This window comes from Gorilla gorilla, chromosome 5 (assembly GCF_029281585.2).
Source record: "Gorilla gorilla gorilla isolate KB3781 chromosome 5, NHGRI_mGorGor1-v2.1_pri, whole genome shotgun sequence".
NCBI classification, from domain to species: domain Eukaryota; kingdom Metazoa; phylum Chordata; class Mammalia; order Primates; family Hominidae; genus Gorilla; species Gorilla gorilla.
In genome coordinates, this window is record NC_073229.2 from 53,454,821 (window position 1) to 53,481,883 (window position 27,063).

General features: G+C 45.5%; 1 protein-coding gene across 2 annotated transcripts in view; it reads right to left on the reverse strand.

Moving 5' to 3' along the window:
• The window catches only part of FKBP5 (FKBP prolyl isomerase 5), a 156,865-nt gene that overhangs the window by 121,289 nt on the left and 8,513 nt on the right, over window positions 1-27,063 (reverse strand). For both annotated transcript variants that reach the window (XM_019029603.3, XM_055390287.1), the window contains exon 2: window positions 26,380-26,600. The gene's annotated coding sequence lies outside the window, so the exon portion shown is untranslated. The remainder of the gene's footprint in view (window positions 1-26,379; window positions 26,601-27,063) is intronic.

Consider the following 27,063-nt stretch of genomic DNA (forward strand, 5'->3'; position numbering starts at 1 on the left):
TATTTGTAGAGACAGGTCTCACTATTTGCAGAGACCAGGCTGGTCTCGAACTCCTGGCTTCCAGTGATCCTCTTGCCTCGGCCTTCCAAAGTGCTGGGATTATAAGTGTGAGCCACCACTCCCTGCCCCATTATCAGTTTTTAGTGATTCATTCTCATGTCACCATATACCTGGTTATGTTTTGGACATTGTATTTTAAAAAATCATTTTAAGTAACAATAATAATATCTTCCTCTGGGAAATATTTCCATTTGCTGCTACCAGGCATCTAGGGGCACCAGCAGTCTGGGATCATCTTAACTCAATTTCAGGGCTCCAGATTTTCTGAGTCATCTGATGACTCAAAGCTGGACTACAGTCTATGGAAGCATTTTTGTTTTGTTTTCTTTTTAGTGTGTGTTTTTTACGGTTCCCCTTTACTCAATTGCGCAGTTCTTTGGGGTCCCAGTCTAAGATTGGGGGTTTTTTAGTTATGTATTGCTTCATAGCAAACTACTCCAAAATTTAGTGGCTTAAAACGATGTCCAGCCAACTTTTTTAAGGACCAGATAGTATATAGTTTAGACTGGCAAGCAATATAGTCTTTGTCACAACTACTCAACTCTGTCATTATAGCACAAAGCAGCATATAATAAATAAACAAATGGCATGTCTGTGTCCCAACAAAACTTTATTTACAAAAACAGGCAGCCGTCTTCAACCTGATAAAGGGCATCTATGAGAAACCTACAGCCAATATCATACTTAACGGTGAGAGAATGGATGCTTTCCCCAGGAAATAAGACAAGGATAAGAGAAGAATGTCCATTTCAACCACTTCTATTTATTTTTGTTTTGTTTTTTCAAGACAGAGTCTCGCTCTGTCACCCAGGCTGGAGTGCAGTGGCTTGATCTCAGCTCACTGCAACCTCCTCCTCCTGGGTTCAAGGGATTCTTGTGCCTCAGCCTCCCAAGTAGCTGAAATTACAGGTGCACGCCACAACACTTGACTAATCTTTTGTATTTTTTAGTAGAGACTGGGTTTCACCATGTTGGCCAGGCTGGTCTCAAACTCCTGACCTCAAGTGATCCACCTGCCTTGGCCTCCCAAAGTGCTGGGATTACAGGCATAAGCCACCACACACAGTCATTCCAACCACTTCTATTTAATATTATACTGGAGGTTCTATCCAGGGCAATTAGGCAAGAAATACAAATTAAAGGAATCCAACTAGAAAGGAAGACATAAAACTATCTCTTCACAGACACACAACCTTGTATATGGAAAATCTTAAGGAATCTACTAAAAAACTATTAGAACTAACAAACAAATTCAGCAAGGTTGCAGGATACAAGATAAATAACAAAAATCAATTGTATTTCTACATACTTGCAATGAGCAATCCAAAGATGAAATTAAGAAAACAATTTCATTTATGATAGCATCAAAAAGAAGAAAATACATTTTATTGGAATACGTTTAATGAAAGAAGTGTAAACTTAGAAAACAACAAACATTGTTGAAAGAAATTAAAGATGGTCTTTAGGCCGGGTGTGGTGGCTCACACCTGTAATCCCAGCACTTTGGGAGGCTAAGGTGGGAGGATCATGAGGTCAGGAGATCGAGACCATCCTGGCTAAACCTGTCCAGGTTTAGCCAGATGGTGAAACCCTGTCTCTACAGAAAATACAAAAAAATTAGCTAGGCATGGTGGCAGGCACCTGTAGTCCCAGCTACTGGGGAGGCTGAGGCAGGAGAATGGAGTGAACCCAGGAGGCGGAGCTTGCAGTGAACCGAGATCGTGCCACTGCACTCCAGCCTGGGCGACAGTGTGAGACTCTGTCTCAAAAAAAGAAAAAAAAAAGACAGTCTTTAATGGAATGTATGCAGAGGTTTTTTAAAAAAGAAATTAAAGACCATCTAAATAATTGGAAAAACTGGCCAGGCACAGTGGCTCCTGCCTGTAATCCCAGCACTTTGGGAGGCAGGTGGAAGGAGTGCTTGAGTCCAGGAGTTCAAGACCAACCTGGACAACATGGCAAGACACTGGCTCTACAAAAAATTAGCCCAGCATGGTGGCATGCACCTGTAGTCCCAGCTACTCAGGAGGCTGAGGTGGGAGGATTGCTTGAGACCAGATGTTGGAGGCTGCAGTAAACTGAGATCATGCCACTGTACTCCAGCCTGGGCAACAGAGCCAGACTGTCTCAAAAAAAAAAAAATTGGAAAAACATCCTATGTTTATGGATTAAGTAATGTTAATGTTTATGGATTAAGTAATGTTAAGTAAGACTTAACATTGTTAAAAATGCCAGTTCTTCCCAAATTGATCTTTTGATACAATGCAATCCCCATCAGAATCTGAGATGACTATTTTATAGAAATTGACAAGCTGATTTTAAAATTCATATGGAATTGCATTAGACCAAGAATAGCCAAAACAATGTTTAAGAAGAAAAACAAAGTAGGAGGGTTCATATTTCCTGATTTCAAAACTTACTGCAAAGCATCAATAATCAATGCAGTGTGGTACTGGAAAAGGATAGACTTATAGAGAAATGGAATAGAATTGAAAGTCCAGAAATAATCTCACCCATCTGTGGTCAACTGATTTTTGACAAGGGTGCCAAGCATTGGTGAGAATATGGAGAAACTGGAATTTTCATGCATTGCTGGTGGGAATGTAAAATGGTGGAAAACAGTTTGGCAATCCTAAAATTTTCAATATAAAATTACCATATATTCCAGTAATTCCACTCGTAGGTATTTATCCAAAAGAATTAAAAGCAGGAACTCAAACAGATACTTGGATACCAATGTATATATCAGCATTATTCATGATAGCCAAAAGGTGGGCCCAATTCAAATGTCTAACAATTAATGAATAGATAAACAAAATGTGAACACACAATGGAACACTATTTGGCCATAAAAAAAGAATGAAGTAAGGCCGGGAGCAGTGGCTTACGCCTGTAATCCCTGCACTTTGGGAGGCCGAGGCAGACAGATCACCTGAGGTCGGGAGTTCAAGACCAGCCTGACCAACATGGAGAAACTCCATCTCTACTAAAAATACAAAATTAGCCGGGCATGGTGGCCCATGCCTGTAATCCCAGCTACTCAGGAAGCTGAGGCAGGAGAATCGCTTGAACCCAGGAGGTGGAGGTTGCAGTGAGCCAAGATGGCACCATTGCACTCCAGCCTGGGCAACGAGAGTGAAACTCTGTCTCAAAAAAAAAAAAAAAAGAATGAAGTACTAATAGATGCTACAACATGTATGAACCTTGAAAACATAATAAATGAAAGTAGTTGGTCACAAAATATCTCATATTATATGATTACATTCATATGGAATGTCCAGAACAGGGAAGACAGGAAACAATACATAGATTTCTTAAGGCTGGGGGTGTAGGAGAGGGGAGGATGGGAAGGTGATAGGTAAAGAATACAGAATTTCTTTTTGAGAAATTATTATAAAGTTGACCATGGTAATGGTTGCACACATATGTGAATATACTAAAAACCATTGTGCTGTACACTTTAAGTGGGTGAACTGTATGGTATGTGAATTATATCTCAATAAAGCTGTTAATAAAAATAAAAGAACAAATAACCAGCCATGGGTCATAGTTTGCTTACTCCTGGCTTTAAGCAACAACTATCATATTTACTCACTGTTATTTGTCCATTCTCACATTGCTATAAAATACTTGAGACTGGGTAATTTATAAAGAAAAGAGGTGGCCGGGTGCGTTGGCTCACGCCTGTAATCCCAGCACTTTGGGAGGCCAAGGTGGGTGAATCACCTGATGTCAGGGGTTCAAGACCAGCCTGACCAGCATGGTGAAACACCGTCTCTATTAAAAATACAAAATTAGCCAGGCGTGGTGCCGCATGCCTGTAATCCCAGCTACTCGGGAGGCTGAGGCAGGAGAATCGCTTGAACCTGGGAGGTGAAGGTTGCAGGGAGTGGAGGTCGCACCACTGCACTCCAGCCTGGGCAACAAGAGCGAAACTCCATCTTAAAAAAAATAAATAAATAAGGCCGGGCGCGGTGGCTCACGCCCGTATTCCCAACACTTTGGGAAACCTAGGCAGCAGATCACCTGAGGTCAGGAGTTGGAGACCAGCCTGGCCAATATGGTGAAATCCTGTCTCTACTAAAAATGCAAAAATTAGCCGGGCTTGGTGGCAGGAGCCCGTAATCCCAGCTGCTCGGGTGGCTGAGGCAGGAGAATCGCTTGAACCTGGGAGGCAGAGGTTGCAATGAGCCAAGATTGCGCCACTGCATTCCAGCCTGAGAGAGTAAGACTCCATCTCAAAAAATAATAAATAAATAAATAAATAAATGAAAAATAAAAGAGGTTTAATTGGCTTGTGGCTCTGCAGGCTGTACAGGAAGCATAGTGATTTCTGCTTCTGCTTCTAATCATGGCAGAAGGCAAAAGGGGATCGAGGCCTCTCACATGGCAGGAGCAAGAGAGAGAGCGAGCGGGGACGTGCAACACGTTTTTAAACAACCAGATCTCACAAGAACTCACTCACTATCACAAGAACAGCACCAAGGGAATAGTGCCTAAACCATGCATGAGAAATCTACCCCTATGATCCAATCACCTCCCACTAGGTCCCACCTGTAACACTGGGGATTACAATTCGACATGAGATTTGGTGGGGACACAAATCCAAACCACATCATTTGCTCATGATTCTGCAATTTGAACAGAATTTGGCAGGGACAGCTGGTCTCTAGTCTATGTGGCAAGGGTTGGGGCAGCTTGAACAGGGCTGAATGATCCACTTCCAAACTGGCCTTACTCACACGGAAGGCAAGTAAGACCCTAGCTGTGATGTTGGCAAGGGTCTCCAGCTCTTCTCCACATGGGCTTTCCATGAAGCTAGGCTGGGTTTCTCACAGCGTGTTGGTCTCAAGGTGATTGAACTTCTGAACATGGTGTCTGGCTTCCTCCACAGGGCAAATATGGAAATTGTCAGGCCTTCTTAAGGTTTACATCTGTAACTGACACAGCATCACTTCTACCACATTCTCTTAGTTAAAACACGTTAAAGCCCAGTCCAGGTTCAAGGGGAGGGAACTAACAATGGTGTGAATATTCAGATACACGGTTATCTGTGGACGACCAAGGTTACTCTCTATCACAGTCCATCTTCTGTCTCCTAATGATTCACTTGCTCTTACATGTACAATACACTCACTGCTCCTTAATTCCTCCCAAAGTCTCACCCCATTAATGTGCTAGTATTGAGCTTGACGTCCATACTTTCCTCATCTAGATTAAAGCCAAGTACGAATGAGGCTTCAATTTCAATGGATGCTGCTCTCGATCTGAAGATCTTTGAACTTAAGAGACAAGTTATCCACTCCCCACACACAATGGTGAGGCAGGGAAGAGAAAATTATAATTGACACTTACTAAAAAGGAGGAAATAGCCAGGCACGGTGGCTCACGCCTGTTATCTTATCACTTTGGGAGGCCGATGCAGGCAGATCACCTGAGGTCAGGAGTTCAAGACCGGCCTGGTCAACATGGCGAAACCCTATCTCTACTAAAAATACAAAAATTAGCCAGGTGTGGTGGTGCATGCCTGTAATCCCAGCTACTCGGGAGGCTGAGGCAGGAGAATAGATTGAACCCAGGAGGCAGAGACTGTAGTGAGCTGAAATTGCGCCACTGCACTCCAGTCTGGGCGACAGAGTGAGACTCTGTCCAAAAGAAAAAAATGCAACTACCCTGAAGAACAGGGACCTAACTAAGGAATTGTGTCCAGCTGGATTTCAGAATTGCTACGGACCTGTGGCTGCTATGTGCCTGCCACTTCTTCTTTTTCATTTTATTTATTTTTTTCTGAGACAGTCTCGCTCTGTCGTCCAGGCTGGAGTGCAGTGGTGCAATCTCGGCTCACTGCAATCTTTGCCTCCTGGGTTCAAGCGATTCTCCTGCCTCAGCCTCCCAAGTAGCTGGGACTACAAGCATGTGCCACCACACTTGGCTAATTTTTATATGAAGCTGCCTTCTTAAGGCTTAAGCCAGAAGTGGCACAACATCACTACCACTATATTCTATTAATTAAAGCAGGTAACAGAGCAGCCCAGAATCAAGGGATACACAGGATATGAATACCCATAGCCATGGCTCAGTCTATCACAAGTGATTTGTCACGGTATCCACCTTGGTAGGCCCCGAATTCCAAATTCATACCCTTAATCCCAAGAAGCTTTCAAAGGTATGGCTCAGCCTCTCCAATGGCTCCTTCAGATTGGCAAATGCACTTGGGCAAAAGCAGGTCCGAGTGCTGGGCTCACCTCTCTGGTAGAGTTGCCACATTTAATAAATAAAAAAGGCCAGGCACGGTGGCTCATGCCTGCAATCCCAGCACTTTGGGAGGCCGAGGTGGGCAGATCGCCTGAGGTCAGGAGTTCGAGACCAGCCTGATCAATATGGCGAAACCCTGTCTCTACTAAAAATACAAAAAATTAGCCGGGCATGGTGGTGCACACCTGTAATCCCAGCTACTCTGGAGGCTGAGGCAGGAGAATCACTTGAACCCAGGAGGCGGAGGCTGCAGTGAGCCAAGATCAAGCCACTGCACTCCAGCATGGGCAACAGACCAAGACTCCATCTAAAAAATAAATTAAAAAAAATAAATAAATAAAAAAAATTTAAAAATAGGATGTCCAGTTAAATTTTAATTTCAGATAAGCAACAAATACTTTTTTTAGTATAAGTATATCCCAAATATTGCAGGAACATAATTTGCATATGAAAAAAGTATTCAGTGTTTATCTGAAATTCAAATTTAACTGGGACACACACTGAAAAATTATCCATTATCTGAAATTCAGATAAGAATTTAACTGGGAGTGCTGTGTTTTTGTTTGTTTGTTTGTTTGTTTTTTGAGACAGGGTCTCACTCTGTTGCAAGGCTGGAGTGCAGTGGTGCAATCTCAGCTCACTGCAGCCTCAACCTCCCATGCTCAAGCAATCCTCCCACCTCAGCCTCCTGAGTACCTGGGACTACAGATGTGCACCACGATGCCCTACTAATTTTGTTTATTTTTTGCAGAGACAGGGTCTCACTATGTTGCCCAGGCTGGTCTCGAACTCCTGGGCTCAAGCACACCTCCCACCTCAGCCTCCCAAGGTGTTGGGATTACAGGTGTGAGCCACCACACCTGGCCAGGAATGCCGTATTTTTTTTTTTTCTTAGGTGGAGTCTCACTCTGTCACCCAGGCTGGAGTGCAATGGCATGATCTCGGCTCACTGCAACCTCTGCCTCCCAGGCTCAAGCGATTCTCATACCCTAGCCTCCCAAGTAGCTGGGATTACAAGTGTGTGCCACCACACCCAGCTAATTTGTGTATTTTTAGTAGAGATGGGGTTTCACCTTGTTGGCCTGGCTGGTCTGGAACTCCTGACCTCAAGTGATCCGCCCATCCTGGCCTCCTAAAGTGCTGGGATTACAGGCGTGAGCCACCATGCCTGGCCGGAATGTTGTATTTTTATCTGGCAACCCTAACCTCTCTGGACTCCTACATTTTCCTCTGTCTTGGTCCAATAACTCCTCACTATCTCATTAGGTTTTTGATGCATTTAAGATTTAAATCGTAATTCCTGAATGATTAAATAATGTCTACAACAAACCCCTGTGACATGAGTTTACCTATGTAATAAACCTTCACATGTACCCCGAACCTACAATAAAGGTTAAAAAAAAAAAAGAAAAGAAAAGATAGTCTTTTGACAAATGGTGCTAAAACAACTGGATAATGGCATACAAAATATAAACTTTGATTTTTTTTTTTTTTTTGAGACGGAGTCTTGCTCTGTCCCCCAGGCTGGAGTGCAGTGGCACGATCTCGGCTCGCTGCAACCTCCACCTCCCGGATTCACGCCATTCTACTGCCTCAACTTCCCAAGTAGCTGGGACTACAGGCGCCTGCCACCACGCCCGGCTAATTTTTTGTATTTTTACTAGAGATGAGGTTTCCCCATGTTAGCCAGGATGGTCTCAATCTGACCTCGTGATCCGCCCGCCTCGGCCTTCCAAAGTGCTAGGATTACAGGTGTGAGCCACTGCACCCAGCCATATAAACTGATTTGTATCTCACACCACATAGAAAAATTAACTAAAAATGGATCCTGACCTACATGCAAAACCAAAAGCTCTAACATTATTAGAACACATAGAAAATCTCTGTGACTTTGCGTTAAACAAAGATTTATTTGATATGAAACTAAAGGAATAATACATTTAAAAATTTGTATTTTATCAAAAAAAAGGTTTTTTCAAAGTTAAATTCAGGCTGGGTGCCGTGACTCATGCCTGTAATTTCAGCACTTTGGGAGGCCAAGGCGGGCAGATCACCTGAGGTCAGGAGTTCAAGACCAGCCTGGCCAACATGGCGAAACCCTGTCTCTATCAAAAATACAAAAATTAGCTGGGTGTGATGGCAGGCACCTGTAATCCCAGCTACTTGGGAGGCTGAGGCAGGAGAATTGCTTGAGACTGGGAGGTGGAGGTTGCAATGAGCCGAAATCATGCCACTGCACTCCAGCCTGGGCAACAAGAGCAAGGCTCCATCTCAAAAAAAAAAAAAAAAAAAAAAAATTAGCTAGGTGTGGTAGTGGGCACTTGTAATCCCAGCTACTCGGGAGGCTGAGGCACAAGAATCACTTGAACCCAGGAGGCGGAGGTTGTAGTGGGCTGAGATCAAGCTGCTGTCCAGCCTGGCCAACAGAACATGACTCCATCTCAAAAAAAATAAAAATAAAAGTTAAATCCCAACACATAGAAATGATACTCAAGGTGATTGATACCCTAAATACCCTGATTTGATCATTATACATTCCATGCATGTAACAAAATATCACATGTACCCCATAAATATGTACTAATATTATTTATCAATTTTAAAATATTTAAAGATATTTGTCTAGCATATGTAGTTGTCTTTGAAGTATTGGTCCAATTCTAACTGGCCTTTCTATACTTGGGGAAATTCCTCTATTATGGGTTTTGCCTCTCAAACTAGAAGTCAGAACTCAGATTCCCAGCCTCCCCTGCAGCTAGAACATTGACATGTGATTGACAATCACACACCCAAGAAATACTTCAATTCTGAAGTACACAGCAGGAGGCTTGGTGGTCACAATGGCAACAGAAGTGGTTCCCCAGGGGTTGTAAGGTCAAGTTCCTGAAGTCGAATTTGGCATTGGTGCTGGAGGCAGGAGTGGCTGTGCTAACATTAAGTTCTCAGCATCAGTGTTCAGCAATGGTGGTAGCAGCCATTTTCTCTGCAATGTGATTGTAGCCACTACCCCTGGAAGCTTAGCCTGGAATCTGTCTCTCTCCTCCCTCCCAATGATTCTGTGAGTTACCTAACAACCTGAAATAAGCCCCCTTTCTGCTCAGTCTAGTCAGATAAGACTCTGTTGCTTGTAAGTAAGATCCACTAATGATACACCTGGTTTCTGGTCTCTGATCTTTCACTAAATAGTTGTGCAAACTTGAGAAATTTCTCTCCCCTCCACACTGCAGTTTATACTTCTATAGAGAAGTGGGGGCAGGTATCTAGAAAGGAGCTCCAGGCCCACAGACTCACAGACAAGTAATTGAGAGCCCAGAGAAGTCTGTTGGCCACTGTGGTTTCCAGGATGACCACTGCCAGATCTGAAGCTGCTTCTTTCTGTTCTTCCTAAGGTGCTGAACTCCACTGTGGCACCTGCTGCCTTCACTTGGTTGTACCATTTCTGATGATCCAGTGACACCTCAAGAGGAAAGAATGGTTTTCCATCTTTATTGCTCAAAAACCAGGAATATATCTGGGTGGCTGGATTTAGCTCCTAAGACAATCTCCCAGTTGCAGAAGCTGCTGTGAGACACCAAGATCACTGGGAGCCTCGGGAGAAAGCCTGATAGCTTGTCAACATGTTTTTTGGGATTTATAGATACCATATATCACTTATAGGCCTTTGTTTATAAATTGTATATTTTTGTAGACTGAGGTACAAAAATACTTACTGTTTGCAATCCCAATGACAATATGATTTTTTTTTTTGCCTTGACAAACTGATTCTAAAATTCATTTGGAAAAGTTAGCATGTAAAGACTGCTATGAAAATTCTGAAAAAGAATTATAGCCCTACCAGAGATGAAAACATAGTACAAAACTGTCACTAAAACCATTTGATTCTGCTGGCCGGGCGCGGCGGCTCACACCTGTAATCCCAGCACTTTGGGAGGCCGAGGCGGGCGGATCACGAGGTCAGGAAATCGAGACCATCCTGGGTAACACGGTGAAACCCCATCTCTACTAAAAATACAAAAAATTAGCCGGGCGTGGTGGCAGGTGCCTATAGTCCCAGCTACTCAGAAGGCTGAGGCAAGAGAATGGCATGAACCTGGGAGGTGGAGCTTGCAATGAGCCGACATCCCGCCACTGCACTCCAGTCTGGGCAACAGAGCAAGACTCCGTCTCAAAAACAACAACAACAACAACAACAAGAAACAATTTGATTCTGCCATGTGAAATGCAAATATATATATATGTACAAATATATATATATATATATATATATTTTTTTTTTTTTTTTGGAGACAGTGTCTCACTCTGTCACCCAGGCTGGAGTGCAATGGCGTGATCTTGGCTCACTGCAACCTCTGCCTCCCAGGTTCAAGCAATTCTCCTGCCTCAGCCTCCTGAGTAGCTGGGATTACAGGCACACACCACCATGCTCGGCTAATTTTTGTATTTTTAGTAGAGATGGGGTTACACCATGTTGGTCAGGCTGGTCTCGAACTCCTGACCTCATGATCTGCCCACTTCGGCCTCCCAAAGTGCTGGGATTACAGGCATGAGCCACTGTGCCCGGCCTGCAAATATATTTTAATTAAATCATACAAATGAAATAATATAAAATATAGAAATAGTTCTAACTACCTATGGACATTTCAGAGCAGTGAGGAAACATTTAAGTATTCAGTACTAATGGTGGAAAAACTGATTAGCTATCTGGGGGTGAGGAGGGTGAGGGGAGCTAGGTCCTTACCTCATTTCTTACAACAAAAATACTCCAGATGAATCAAAGATCTGAAGGTAAAAGATGAAACTATAAAGATAATATAAGGGAAAATGTTGGCTGGATGCAGTGGCTCACACCTGTAATCCCAACACTTTGGGAGGCCCAGGCACATGGATCACTTGAGGCCAGGAGTTAGAGACCAGCCTTGCCAACATGGCAAAACCCCATCTCTACTAAAAATACAAAAATTATCCAGGTGTGGTGGCTTGCACCTGTAATCCCAGCTACTCGGTAGGCTGAGGCAGGAGAATCACTTGAACTGGGAGGCGGAGCTTGTAGTGAGCTGAGATTGCACCACTGCACTCCAGCCTAGGCAACAGAGCCAGACTCTGTCTCAAACAAACAAATAGTTTAGAAATACATAAGAGGGGCCAGGCGCAGTGGCTCATGCCTATAATCCCAGCACTTTGGGAGGCCGAGACGGGTAGATCACCTGAGGTCAGGAGTTCAAGACCAGCCTGGCTAATATGGTAAAACCCTGTCTCTACTAACAATACAAAAATTAGCTGTGCATGGTGGCGCATGCCTGTAATCCCAGCTAATCCGGAGGCTGAGGCAGGAGAATCACTTGAACCTAGGAGGCGGAGGTTGCAGTGAGCCAAGATCGTGCCATTGCACTCCAGCCTGGGCAACAAGAGTGAAACTCTGTCTCAAAAAAAAAAAAAAAAAAAGAAAAGAAAAGAAAAGAAAAAGAAAAAAGAAATACATAAGAGGATACTGCACCTCACTCATAATGAAAATTATGCAATTTAATATAATGATATGCCATTTGTATCTACTTGATTTAAAAGTTTGATAATATACAGTATAGGTAAGGATGTGGGAAATAGGGCAAAGCCATTTTCGTTTGTGGGAGTGAAGATTGTGTAACCTCTTTGTCAGACAATTTAGCAATGTTTATCAAATTTTAAAACCCACATACTCAATGACCTAATATTCCACTTCCAGGAATTCATTCTATAGCTGTACTCCTACATGTTGGCCAAACTATATATACAACGATGTTCTCTGCGGTATTTGTAACAGCAAGAAACTAAAGACAATTTGATCATCAGTAGCAGGGGATTGTTTTACTAAATTATGGCTTTGCCATTCAACATATGCAACAATTTAAAAGAATATGGTATGTATCTATGTGCTTACATAGAAAAATCTATAAAATATATTAGGTGAAAAAGCAAAGCATAGAACAGAGTATAACGGATACTCCCACTTCTACTTTTTAAAAATCTTATATGTATAGTTAAATGTAATTAAAGTTCCAGTGGAACTTTATGGAAAGATATGCAAGAAACTCTTAATGGTGGTTATGCCTAAGGGGATGGGACTGGGAATCTAGGGAGGAAAAAGGACTCGTTTTTATTGTATTTCTCTTTATATTGTTTTAAGTGTATTACCAGATACTTGAACTACTTTCATAATTCAGATCACTGGTAAGTATGAGAAGACCTTTTTTTTTTTTTTTTTTTGAGACGGAGTTTCACTCTTATTGCCCAGGCTGGAGTGCAATGACGCGATCTCGGCTCACCACAACCTCTGCCTCCCAGTTTCAAGCAATTCTCCTGCCTCAGCCTCCCGAGTAGCTGGGATTACAGGCACGCACCACCACGGCCGGCTAATTTTTTTTTTTGTATTTTTCGTAGAGATGGGGTTTCTCCATGATGGGGCTGGTCTCGAACTCCTGACCTCAGGTAATCTGCCCGCCTCGGCCTCCCAAAGTGCTGGGATTACAGGCGTGAGCCACCGCGCCGGGCCATGAAAAGACTTTTGACCTAACTTGTTTTTTTAACTTTTATTTTAGGTTCAGGGGTACATGTGCAGGTTTGTAATATAGGTGAACTCATGTTAAGGGAGTTTGTTGTACAGATTATTTTGTCATCCAGGTACTAAGTTAGCACCCAAGAGTTATTTTTTCTGATCCTCTCCCTTCTCTCTCCTCCCACCCTCCACCCTCAAGTAAGCCCCAGTATCTGTTGTTCCCCTCTTTGTGTCCATGTGTTCTCATCATTTAGCTCCTACGTACATGTGAGAACATGCGGTATTTGGTTTTCTGTTCTTGCATTAGTTTGCTAAAGATAATGGCCTCCAGCTCCATGTTCTGGCAAAGGATATGATCTCATGACTTCTGACCTAACTTGTGATAAGAAAAATGTAAACAAAGACCATGTTATACCTGTCAGAAAGATACATCATTTTCTCCCTAGAAGACTGCTACAGTTCTGTAATACAGTAGGTCGGTCAAGGTGTGGGAAAATATTATTGGTAAGAGCAAAGATTGATGAAACTTCTTCAGAGGGAAATTTGGCAATAACTAACACAGTCTTTGACCTAATAATTCCACTTCTAGGAATTTTTCCTGCAGAAATATTCCCATATATGCCAAGGAAGTAGGTAGGTATAAAGATCTAGTTCCTTGCAGCATCATTTGTACTGAGTATAAATAACTTAAGGTCTGCCAACTGGTTAAATAAATAATGGTACATTCGTACAATGGAATTCTTTTTCTTGAGACAGAGTCTCCCTCTGTCACCCAGGCTGGAGTGCAGTGGTGTGATCTCGGCTCATTGCAACCTCCATCTCTCAGGTTCAAGAGATTCTCCTGCCTCAGCCTCCTGAGTAGCTGGGATGGGTGTGCACCACCACGCCTGGGTAATTTTTGTATATATAGTAGAGGTGGGGTTTCACCATGTTGGCCAGGCTGGTCTCAAACTCCTGACCTCAGGTGATCTACCCACCTTGCCCTCCCAAAGTGCTGGGATTACAAGCATGAGCCATCGCGCCTGGCCTTGTATAGTGGAATTCTATATAGCCTTTTTTTTTTAATGAGGCAAATCTATGTATACTTGTAACAGAGATTGTTAGTTGTGCCCCAGTATCCATTCTTCTCTTCCCCTCTGATTTTTGAGCTGGGTATATGGCTATTTGGAATAAAGAATAAATTTCCCAGCCTCCTTTGCTTGTAGGTGTGCCCTGTGTTCTTGTTAATGTTTTTGTTTGTTTGTTTGTTCGTTTTGCTGGATAGATGCAGATGTAATGGCAGGAGCTCAGACAGCCATATTGAAACATGAGGTAGAAGCCCCATGTTGAAGATGGCATAAAAATGACAGAAGGATCCTAGGTCCCTGATAATTATGGAATCCTGGTATTGCCTGGCCACTTACCTTTGGACTTCATTAGAGAGATAAATCAATGTCTAATTTTGCAAGACACTGATATTTTTAATTTTCTTTCACTAGCAGCCAAACCTAATCTTAACTGATAGATATTATATTAGTCTGTTTTCACGCTGCTGATAAAGACATACCTGAGACTGGGCAAGTTACTAAAGAAAGAAGTTTAATTGGACTTACAGTTCTGCATAGCTGGGGAGGCCTCACAATCATGACGGAAGGCAAGGAGGAGCAAATCACATCTTACGTGGATATTGGTAGGCGAAGAGTGCTTGCGCAGGAAAACTCCCCCTTATAGAACCATTGGATCTCGTGAGACTTATTCACTATTATGAGAACAGCATGGGAAAGACCTGCCCCCATGATTCAATTACCTCCTACTGGGTCCAAACCATATCACATATAACGATGTGGAATGATTTCTAAGATAAATTGTTAAATGCAAAACCAAGGTGGAAGCAATGCATACAGTATGATACTATTTTTGGAAAAAAGTGCAGAAAGATATAACTATGTTCGCATATGGGCAACATTTTCCAGAAGTATATACTGTTTGAATTTTTCACCATGTGCAAATATAACTTATTCAAAAGTGAACTTTTAAAAATCAGTTTTAAACCAATTAAAAAATGATTTGTATTTCTAAACCATAACAATTTGATTTTTTAGAAATCAACATAGTTTGATGAAACTATGGTTGTTTTTTCTTTTCTTTCTTGTTTTCTATATTTGTAGGATTTTAAGATATTTACATGCAAAATAGAACAGTCCCAGACAATAAAAATAACTTATGCTTTAAATATTTCTGATTTGATGTCATGCAAACGCTTTCATTCCCAGGACCCCAAAGGTCAATATGTTGAACATACACTTTAGACTTGCAAGTCCATTCAGCAATATATATTGAGCATCTATGATCTTTAAAGCACTGCTTTTAGGTAAAAAAAAAAACAGACAAGAGATGTTTGTTCATGGAGCTGATGTTCTCACGGGACAAACAGGGTAATGTGATAAAAAGTCTTGAGAACTCCATTAGAGAGGGTAGTGAGGGAAGACCTCTGAGGAGGCAACATTTGTGCTAAGGCCCAAAAGATGAGAATTCCAGAAAATGATCCTAGCACATGCAGAAACAGAAGGATGCTCAGAGCAGTTGTGGAAGACCAAGGGGCAGGAAGAGTAGCTTCAGAAAAGGTAGCAGGGCAGCATCTGTGTGCTTCAGCAAGAGATCCTCTGCACCTAACCAGAAGTGCAAAACATAGGGCTGGGCGCAGTGGTTCATGCCTGTAATCCCAGCTCTTTGGGAGGCTGAGGTAGGAGATTGCTTGAGCCCAGGAGTTCGAGACCAGCCTGGGCAACATAGGAAACCCAGTCTCTACAAAACATAAAACAATTAACTGGGCATGGTGATGTGTGCCAGCAGTTCCAGCTACTCAGTGGGAGGATCACCTGAGCCCAGGGAGGTTGAGGCTATAGTGAGTCATGATTGCACAACTACACTCCAACCTGGGCGAAGGAGTGAGATCTTGTCTCAAAAAAAAAAAAGGTGTGAAAAATAAAAAGCCAATGATACCAAGAGCTGGTCAAAATGTGGAACAGTTGGAACTCTCATACTTTGCTGGTGAGAACATACAGTCACTTTGGAACACAGTTTAGCAGTTTCTTTTGAAGTTAAGCATACACACATTTGCCATACGACTCAGCAATTCTGCTCCCAAGACAAATAAAAACATGTGTCCTCAAAAGGAGCTGAAGAAGAGTGTTCACAGCAACTTTTTCATAATAGCCCAAAATGACAAACAACCATAATGTCCATCAACAGGAGAATGAATAAACAAACTGTGGTATAACCATCTAGTGGAATACAACACAGCAATAAAAAGGAACACACTACTTAATATGTGCAAAAACACGAACAAATCTTATAAACATTATGTTGAGCAAAAGAAGCCAAGATACAAAAGAGTATATACTGTGTGACTCCATTTATGTAAAATTCTAGAAAATATAAATCAAATCTATACTGATAGAAAGCAGACTGGACCAGGTAGGGATGGGCCCTTGCTTGGGCCAGGTAGCGATCAATTGCAAAAAGAAACAAACACAGCTGGTGCAGTGGCTCATGCCCGTAATCCCATCACTTTGGGAGGCTGAGGTAGGCAGATGGCTTGAGTCCGCGAAGTCAAGACCAGCTTGGGCAACATGGTGAAACTCTGTTTCTACAAAAAGAAAAAAAAGCCAAGAGTGGTGGCTCGCACCTGTAGTCCCAGCTACTTGGGAGGCTGAAGTGAGAGGATCACTTGAGTCTGGGAAGTCGAGGCTGCAGTGAGCCATGATCTCGCCACTGCACTCCAGCCTGGGCGACAAAGTCCCTGTCTCAAAAGAAAAGAAAAAAAAAAGAATGCCGGGAGCTGTGGGTCATGCTGTAATCCTAACAGTTTGGGAGGCCAAGGTGGATGCATCACCTGAGGTCAGGAGTTCAAGACCAGCCTGGCCAACATGGTGAAACCCTGTCTCTACTAAAAATACAAAAATTAGCTGGGCTTGGTGGCGGGTGCCTGTAATCCCAGCTACTCAGGAGGCTGAGGCAGGAGAATTGCTCAAACCCGGGAGGTGGAGGCTACAGTGAGCTGAGGCCACGCCACTGTGCTCCAGCCTGGGCAACAGAGCAAGACTCCACTTCAAAAAAAAAGGAGAGGAGAGGAGAGGAAAGGAAAGAAAGAAAAGAAAAAGAAACAGGGAAACTTTTAGAGTGGAGGAATTAATCTATATTGTGATAGACATTACACAGGTAAACATTTGTCAAAACTCATCAAACTGTACACTTAAATGGGTGCATTTTATCGTATGTAAATTATGCGCCTGTAAAGTTGATTTAAAACACACAGTGTGTGTGTGTACTTACTAGTCTGGTACATTATGTTTCTACTTCTGTCTGTTTTTTTGTTTTTGTTTTTTGAGACAGTCTCGCTCTATCGCCCAGGCTAGAGTGCAGTGGTGCAATCATAGTTCACTGTAACCTTGAACTCCTGGCTCATGATCCTCCTACTTAAGCCTCCCAAGTTGCTGGGACTACAGGTGTGTACAATCACACTGGGCTAATTAAAAAAAAAAAAAAAAAGTAGAAACAGCGTGCCCCTATGTTGCCCAGGCTGGCCTCAAACTTCTGGGCTCAAGCAATCCTCCCACCTCAGCCTCCCAAAGTGCTGGGATTATAGGCATGAGCCACCACATCTGGCCTCTCTGTATTTTCTAGAAAATAGCTTGCGAATAATTGTTTGTTACCCGCTCTCTTTTTTCCCTTTATCCCCTGCACCAAAGTGAATTAAGCCTGTCACCTGGAACTTCTAACTATTAAGGCCAACTCCATCATCTCAACCCTTGCCACAGAGGTATTTGTTTGTTTCCATTTTACAGGGGAATCTTAGAGAAGGCTTTTGCAGAATGGGAGGTGTCAGGAGAAAGCCCCAGAAGCGGGTAAGGAGGGTAAGGGGTGGTAGGTATCTTCCAGGGAGATACGCCTGGGAGTTCAAAGAGAAGCATTGAGACCCTTATGGTTTGCTAAGGAAGAGCTAGTTGGGCCTGGCACTAGGAAAGCGCCCAGGCTTTGCTTTGTAAGCCAGTTCTCTCACTACCTGCCCCTTCACAGCAAGGAGCCAGATTTGTCTACCATCCCAGCCTAGTTCTCAGAGATCCGAGGGCTGTCATTGCATAGCTAGATGCTGCTTTCACCCTGTCATGCAAACCGCCAACAGGTATCTCCCAAGCCTGGCAGCATGCAGGGTGGTAAGCTGGCTACCCTCAGGGAGATGCTGAGGCACCAGTACCTTGTCTTCTGAGACTCACTTCTCATGGCAGGAACTGGGCTGACCCTAGAACTGAAGCTGGCCGTGTGGCCTGGGCACTCCCCAAAACTACTTAGTAAACCTTCATCACAGTTTTGCTTTCCTGTTCAGGTCCTGTGGGCACAAAGCAAAACTAATTTTATCCCAAAGCCAGGTGTGGTGGTGGGTGCCTGTAGTCCCAGCTACTCGGGAGGCTGAGGTGGGAGGATCACTTGAGTCCTGGAGGTTAAGGCTGCAGTGAGCCGTGATCACGCTACTGCACTCCAGCCCAGGCGACAATGCAAGATCTGGTCTCTAAAAAAAAAAAAAAAAAAAGAAGAAGAAGAAGAAAGAAAGAAAAAAATCTTATAACATGAAGCCAGTATTAGTAGAGTGGGCATAAGCGGGTGGGGCAAAAAGAGGGGAGTGACTCCTCGGGGCATGTGGTGAGTCAGGAGGATGTGGCTCAGGTCAATGGGAGCCACACTTGTTGGGGGAACCTTAGGACTAGAATGAGGCAGCAGCCAAGGCCAAATCCTGTGGCCTAGAAGAGGGACAGCCCAATGGAATTTTGCCTCATTATGAAGACCGTTGGCTCCAGTGACAATATTAGCTAATGTCTACCAGGCACTTAATGAAGCTGGTGGTCTAGATGGTCTAGGGTGCCTTCACTAATTTAATCTCCAACAACAACCTTATGAGGCAGACACTACCACCCTTTGACAGTTAAGGAAATGAAGGCACAGAGGTTTTGAAAGACCTACCCTTCTAGCAAGCAGCACGGCTGTGACATACGCTCTAAGCCACAGCACCTCTCAGAAGTCAGTGTAGGAGGCTGAAGCTGCTAGCTGGCGGGTGGGGGCCCAAGGATCAGCAAACGCTCCTGCCCTGGGGATTCTCATGTGAGCTTTTTCCCAGACTTAAATGCTCAATTTGCATAAAGGGTAGCAGAGAATGTAAAAAGCAGCCACTTGTCCAAAACTGTGCAGCCACCCAGAAGGGCTGTGACCTGCCTCTCTGGACTCACACCCTCACACCCTCTCTCCCCTGCCTTCTTGCCCCACCTGTCCAACTACTAAGCCTTGGGGTCCAAATATTTTCTTGACTTCCTGCCCTTCTCCCTTCCCTCTGATTATCAAAATCTGTCAAGACTCAGCCCAAATCTCACCTCTTCCAGAAATCCCTCACAGACATCCCTGATTGGAACAATTCTGTCCCCAGCCCATCCACTGAGACGTGAGGCTCTTTCAGCTGAGGCCTGGGGTCACTTCTCAGGGGGTCTGTCTCCCTGGGGGCATAAAACCACAGGGCTTGCTTAGTAAGGAGCTGACACCCACCCATGGTTAAGCAGGTCCTTAAGGGGTTATGAGGACATCTCTCTTTACTGACTTGAAAAATCTTAGGCGGCCAGGCACAGTGGCTCACACCTGTAATCCCAGCACTTTGGGAGGCTGAGGTGGGTGGATCACCTGAGGTCAGGAGTTCAAGACCAGCCTGGCCAACATGGTGAAACCCCGTCTCTACTAAAAATACAAAAATTAGCTGGGCATGATGGTGCCTGCCTCCTGGGTTCAAGCAATTCTCCTGCCTCAACCTCCTGAGTAGCTGGGATTACAGGCGCCTGCCACCATGCCCAGCAAATTTTCGTATTTTTAGTAGAGACAGGGTTTCAGGGTAATCCTGAATCCCAGCTACTCAGGAGGCTGAGGCAGGAGAATCGCTTGAAGCTGGGAGGCGGAAGTTGCAGTGAGCCGAGGTCGCGCCACTGCACTCCCTCCTGGGCGACAGAGCAAGACTCCATCTCAAAAAAAAAAAAAAAAAGAAAAGAAAAATCTTACGCTTGGAGATTCACACAAATTCTATTTAAAAAGCAAGATGGGCTGGGCAGGGTGGCTCATGCCTGTAATTCCAATGATTCAGGAGGCTGAGGCGGGAGGATTACTTGAGCCCAAAATGTCAAGGCTGCAGTGAACTGTGATCATGCCACTACCCTCCCACCTGGGCAACAAAGTGAGACTCAGAAAAAAAAAAAAAAAAAAAAAAAAGGCCAGGCACGGTGGCTAACGTTTTTCTAATCCCAGCACTTTGGGAGATCAAGGTGAGCAGATCACCTGAGGTCAGGGGATTGAGACTAGCCTGGCCAACATGGTGAAACCCTGTCTCTACTAAAAATACAAAAATTAGCCGGGCGTGGTGGCACGTGCCTGTAATCCCAGCTACTCAGGAGGCTGAGGCAGGAGAATTGCTTGAACCCGGGAGGCAGTGGTTGCAGTAAGCCAAGATGGAGACATTGCACTTCAGCCTGGGTGACAAGAGCGAAACACTGCCTCAAAAAAAAAAAAAAAAAAAGAAAAGAAAAGAAAAGAAAAACAAGAGGTATAGGATTTTACTCTCAAAATGTATTTTCTTCAAAATACTCTGTGTTCTGCTGGGTGTGGTGGCTCACGCCTGTAATCACAGCACTTTGGGAGGCCAAGGTGGGCAGATCACCTGAGGTCAGGAGTTTGAGACCAGCCTGGCCAACATGACAAAACCCCATCTCTACTAAAAATACAAAAATTAGCTGAGCATGGTGGCGGGAGCCTGTAATCCCAGCTACTTGGGAGGCTGAGGCATGAGAATCGCTTGAACCTGGGAGACGGAGGTTGAAGTGAGCTATCATGCCATTGCACTCCAGCCTAGGCAACAAGAGTGAAACTCTGTCTCAAAAAAAAAAAAATTCTGTGTTCTATAAAAATAAAATAGCTTTAGCATGGCAGATGTCTTACATAAATGAAGGTGAGCCCTACTTCTTCATTCCATTAAATTTATTTATTAATTTTTTTAATTTGGAAAGAAAAGGCTGGAGTGTAGTCGCATGTCGGCTCACTGCAACCTCCACCTCCTGGGTTCGAGCGATTCTCCTGCCTTAGCCTCCCGAGTCTATAGGTGCATGCCACCACGCCTGCGTAATTTTTTTATTTTCAGTAGAGACAGGTTTTCACCATGTTGGCCAGGCTGCTCTTGAACTCCTGGCCTCAGGTGATCCACCCGCCTTGGCCTCCCAAAGTGCTGGGATTACAGGTGTGAGCCACTGCGCCTGGCATTCCATTAAATGTTAATGAGTCCATTCATTTATTCATTAGTTGATCAGACATTAATTGATGCCGGTTGCTGAAAGCTACGAGTTGGCAAACACTTTTAACAGTAAGTGAGTGCAGTGGTTAAGTGCACAGCATCTTCAGCCAAACTGGCTGTGAGTAAATCCCACTCCACCACTTACTAGGCATGTCAGCTTAGGTCAATTGGTTACTTCATCTCTCCGTGTATCATTTTTCCCAACTAGAAGATGGAGATGATAATGATAGTACCTATCAAGGTTGTTATGAGGCTTCAACAAGCTTATATATATAAGCTTGTTTATACATATGTATGTGCAAAGTAATCAGAACAGTGCCATTATTGCCAGCACTATTATAAAATGTTTTCCAATAGAGACAAAGAGGGCCCCCCTCAGTCTAGAAAGATTTGGAGTTGCTTGCTAGGTCAAGGAGGAAAGGGCATCCAGGCAGCAGGAACGGCATGTACAAAGGCTCAGAGGCATACACCAGTACAGCAAGCTGAGGGAACCAGGAGGAATTCCATGAGGCTGGAACTTAATGTGCAGCTGGGGGCAGGCTGCGAGTTGCATGCTGTGCATGGCCGGCTGGCTGTGCCACGACAGGCATTTGGGTTTCCAATCTGATGGTAATGGGGAGCCTGTGAAGGGCTCTAAGTTACAGATGAGCCGTGTGTTTGTGGCAGATCATCCTGGCATCCATGTGGAGGATGGAGAGAGGAGGATGGTATAAACCTGAAGATGGGATCCTTCCAGCCCCTGTGCCATTAGAAACCCTGGGAGGGAAGTGGTGAGAAACACCAAGGCAGTGGTGGTGAGGCCTTAAGGAGGGATTGGATGGAAAGGATAGGGCAAGAATAACCCATGCGATATGAGGACTGATTGGATGAGGTAGGGGAGGGCAGAATCTAGGGTGGCCCAAAAGTTTCTGTCCTGGGCTGCCATGCAACATTAGTTACCAAGATAGGGGAGACAGGTGGGGGCAATGGCTCGCATCTGCAATCCCAGCAACTCAAGACGCCGAGGTAGGAGGATTGCTTGAGGCCAGGAGTTCGAGCCCAGCCTGGGCACTGTAGGGAGACCTCGTTTCTAAAAACATTTCTAAAAATTAGCCGGGTATGGTGGCACACACCCATAGTCCTAGGTACTCAAGAGGCCAAGGTGGGAGAATCACTTGAGCCCAGGAGTCCAAGGTTGCAGTGAGCTACGACTGTGCCACTGCATTCCAGTCTGGGCAACAGAAACCCTGACTCTAAAATAAAAACAAAATAGGGAAGACAACAGGAAGATCAGGCAGGTGGCAGTGTCTGTATGCTCTGGGAGGGGTGGGCAGAGGTGATGGCCTCAGTGTGCAGCATGTTGTTTGAGATTCATTCTCGGGAGTTCTTCTGCCTATGTGATGTTCCCCAGTCTCTCACACCAAGACACACACACTCTTAGAAGACAGTTACCGTGTCTTATGATTTCTGTGCCACCCCTCACCCTTCCTACCTGCCCCAACCCATCCCAGGCACATGCTCTGTACTCAGTGACTGCCGCTGAATTGGATTTAATGGAATCCAAGCTTCCTCCCTACCCAACTCTTGAGATCTGGTAATTGGGTCGCAAACATTACCCCCTACTTGGCTGGTCTCTGGATTCCTGCTGTGCTGCTCTGGAGGAGTCTGGGAGAAGCCACCCTTCTGTTGAAGAGGGCTAGACTGCCTGGGACCCTGCTGCCAGTCCCAAAGCTGCCACATCAACCTTGGGATTGAGCCCTCTTCTAAGACTTCCCACCTCCCCACAGGGGAGAGCATGGGCCTGGGGCATCTGCAGCAATGGGAAGAACGGATGGGCTGGAGGGAGGAGTGTGGCAGTGAGAGCAAAGACCAGCCTCGTGTTTACTGGTCTCACCAAACCTCAGCTCCTTGGAGACCTTTGTTCCTAGAAGTGATGGAATCCTTACCCCGCCCCCCGCCATCCTTATTCCTGCCAGGCACCCAAACAAGGTGCTGTCCCAGAGTAAACCCACAGCTCTTGAGCTTTTTCTCATTCCCACAGGGCCATCAGTAGGAAAAATTAATAGAAAAGACTCCAGTTGGATACAAAGCCAGAGGCAGCTGGGAACCAACAACTGAGCCCACATTTCCCCTACAGTGTCCTCAGCTCAAGGCATGTGAGCTGGGCTTGCCTGAGAGCTGAGGGTGGAGAGGAGCCTCCTATCATGAGAGAGCGTGTGAGAGTGTGTGCCTGTACGCCCATGTGTGTGCACATATGTGCCTGTGTGCCCATGTATTCATGTATGTGTGAGTGTGTGCTCCATGTGCACGTGTGTTTGTGGGGCTACATGCCCATGTATGCATCTGTGTGTATGCACGCATGTGTCCACATCTGTGTTGCCCATTACATGCCCACGTGCATGTCTGTGTGCACCCTGTGTGTATGTGCAATGATGTGCACCTGTGGCAATGCACACCCATGGGAGGGGCAGGGGAGCTGTGGGAGCATGGGGAACATTTTTGCAAACTCGGTGTTGTGGGCAGGCAGGTAGGAGTGGGTCTGGACATGGCTGTGGGAACAGGAGTCATGTGTTTGTGGTGGAAGGAGGATTTCTGCCTGGGTGTTTGTGAATGAGGACTGGACGACTGAGGTGGGGCAGCTGTGCTTCTGGTTGAGGCCCCGCCATCTCATCCTTCCTGTGGTACCTCCCAGGGCAGCCACCTTTGCCAGAAGTGCCCGGGTTTGATGCTCCAGCCTGGGCTGGCATGGCCAGCAGAAAGCACAATGTCTTGGAGGCCCAGCAGAAGGAAGACATCAGTCTCTGAACATTGAAAAGGGGCATGTGAAAGTGTAGGGCGGGAGGAATAAGTCCCTTCGATTCCTCCAACGGTGGCTGGCAAAACAGACCCCATCTCCCTGGAAGGCTGTGCCCTAGGATGGGAGGGTTGCAAAATGGAGGCAGCTCTGTCTGTTCTAGCAGTGGAGACCTGGATGACACCACTCCCCAGATGTCCAAGGACTGGGGGGCCTCTGGGGGCGGCATTTGAATTAGGCCATAAATGATTAGGAGAATGTCAGAGGAAGGAAGTGGGAGGGGAAAGGGGGCATTCCAGGCGGCAGAAACAACTCGAGCAAAGGCACAGAGGCGGGAAAATGCAGGGTGTGCTCGCGAGAGCCAGAGGTCCTCTGCAAGCTGCCTCCCGCATGTTCATGGAAGAAAGCTGAGGCCCAGAGAGAGGAAGTGTTTCTAAGACCTAGCAGTAGAAATGAGGTCCTCTTACTCCAGGTCAGTGATTTTTGTTACCCTAAAAAGCTTGCAGGAGGGAACACCGGGGAGTCGGCTGTTGGTTTGGTTTCCTTTGCTTTCTTATCCCCATCTAGGGCTGAATCAGGGATCCCTGTTCTTTGCCTTCCTCTGCCAGCAGCTAGCTGTGTGATTCTGAATAAGTCACTTCCCGTCTTTGGGCCCCTCATCTCCAATACAAAGGAGGTATAAGGCCTGGCCTCACCTGGGAATCCCAATTCGGACTCCATAGCAAGCTAAAATGTGGCTTAGTTATTCTCCTATCCTCAGCACCTAGCAGAATCTACAGCACAACATAGGTGCTCAAATAACTGTTTTTGAATGAAGAAAGGAAGGAAAGAATGAAAAGCATCGTGACTCTTCCTTAGCACTCTACTTTGACAGCCTCAGCCTCTCCCCTCCCCAGGCAGGACAAAGGATATAGGAGTTCCAAACCTTGAAGAGGAAGGCAAGAAAAACAAATAATCTAACTACACAGGGGCCCTAAACTCTGCCTCTGGGTAGATGCCCCTGAGAGAACCTTTCCTTGCAGCCTTGGCCTTGCTGAAACTGTGCAGTGGGGAGGGCCTGGAGGAGGGGCAGGGACCTCTAGCAGAACAGGAGGCAGCTGGGCCTGAGCCACAGCTGGCCCTCCCCTTGCCCCCTCCCAACTCACAGCCTCTCTGCTCCAAGAAGTGTCCCAAGCCCTCTGGTCCCAACCCTGAGGGGTTGGGCTGGGTCTGAAACCTCCTGTTTCCCAGCCAATGATACCTTCATTTTTTCCAGTTCCAGTAACCCCTTTCTTGAGGCCTCCCTTTCATGTTAAGAACTTTATTGCTCATTTCCCTCTTCTATGACAGCAGCTGTATTTTAACTTTGTAAAACACACACATGATCTATGGTGATAGAAATCAGAATCAGTTGCCTCTGCGGTAGAGATTGACTGGAAGGGGGCACGAAGGAATTTGGAGGTGGTGAAAATGTCTGAAATCTTGATCTAGGTGATGGTTACATGGGCAGATATATTTGTCAAAATTCATCAGGCCGTACACTTAAGATCTGTGCATTTTACTGTGTGTGGAATGTATGTACATTATACCTCATAAAGTACTGCTAGCATCTAAAAGATACACATACAGAAAAATACACGGAACGGACATGCTCAGTGTAATGAATTATTTAGCCAGCACCTGTGAAACACCACCCACAATGCCTGGTGCCCCTGTGTAGTCCACAGAGCCTGGCTATAACCAAGCAGTTTCCCAGAGACACCAACACCCACAGACAGGGCACCTCGACTCCAGACACCATGTGCCTCTTGCTTCCCGGATTCATGGAAACACAGAGACCAGGGGTGGGGCAGAGCCCACAGGCTTTGGAACCTAGAATTTCCCATCAGTTCAACCCCAAGCTTGACTGCAACTCCCATTCTAGTGAATTGAAGGAACAGAAAACACACCATTTCCCCTTTCTGGGAGGGGGGTTTCCGTACCCGGCCTCCTCCAGTGAGTCTTGGCTGGGGGGTGGGGGTTGTCCCTAGTTAAAGTCAAGGAGAACTGTGCCTTCCCTGCATCCCTGCTAAAAATAACCCCAGGCAGTGTTGCTGCCACTGAGCAGCAGGAAGGACAGAGTCATGTTTTGCTTTAAAACTAGAAGCAGCTCGGCAGTTGGGGGCTAGGGCGGGGTGGGAGAGCAGGCTAGGGATCTGAGAACCCTGGCTGTGCTCCGTGCACCCCCACCCCCAGCTGCAGCTGGTCTTCCGGGGGTGCCTGAGAGGGGTGTGTGTATGTTAGTGCGTGCACGCGCATGTGTGGTGACAGGGCCTCCCAGCAGCAGAGCAGGAAGCCAGGGAAGCCTGGGAATGGGTGGGGAGGGGTCTCTGTCCTGATAACTGGAGCATGCAGCTGGAGGGCCAGGCGTCACGTACTCCATGGGGTCCCTACCTCCTCTGAGAAGCGTTCTGTCCCTGCAGCCCACACCAGGCTCCCTGGGGGTCGGAGAGTCTAGCCTTCTGCAGCGTGGCTGCCTGCCCCTCGGGGGCTCCTTGCACACACAGGGCTGGGGATTGTCGCTTCGTAGTCCCTGTCTCTGTCTGGCTTCCGCTCTGCCCAAAGAGATTGTGAGGTCCTCAAGGGTGGGCGCAGTCCAGCAGCGAGGAATTTCCCTGGAAACAGGAAGTACAAGATGTGTCAATGCAGGATCCTAGCAGAGGAGTGAGAGGCTGAGTAAAGGGAAGGGAAGAGGCCCTCCTGGCTGCTCACTCTTGCTCTCTCCTCCCACTACTCCCCTGCCTGTCTCATGCATCAGAGGCCTCACATTGTTGGTCTCTCTTTCTCTGTGCATGTCTTGGGTCCCCAGCTACTTGGAGCCACGATCATCATGCAGTTGGCCTCCATTTTCCAAGGTAACAATAAAAAAGAATCACCATTAATTTCACAGGTACCCCATTCCGGGCACTGTGCTGACCCTGATGTGGATGATCTCATTTAATCCTCCCAGCAAGCCTGTGATATTGGAATGATTACAATTCCTCCCTATTTACAAATTAGGAAACTGAGGCTTAAAGTGGTAAAGTGCTAGTCTAGGATCCCACTGGTAGTACATGAAAAAGGCAAGGCTTGAAGTCA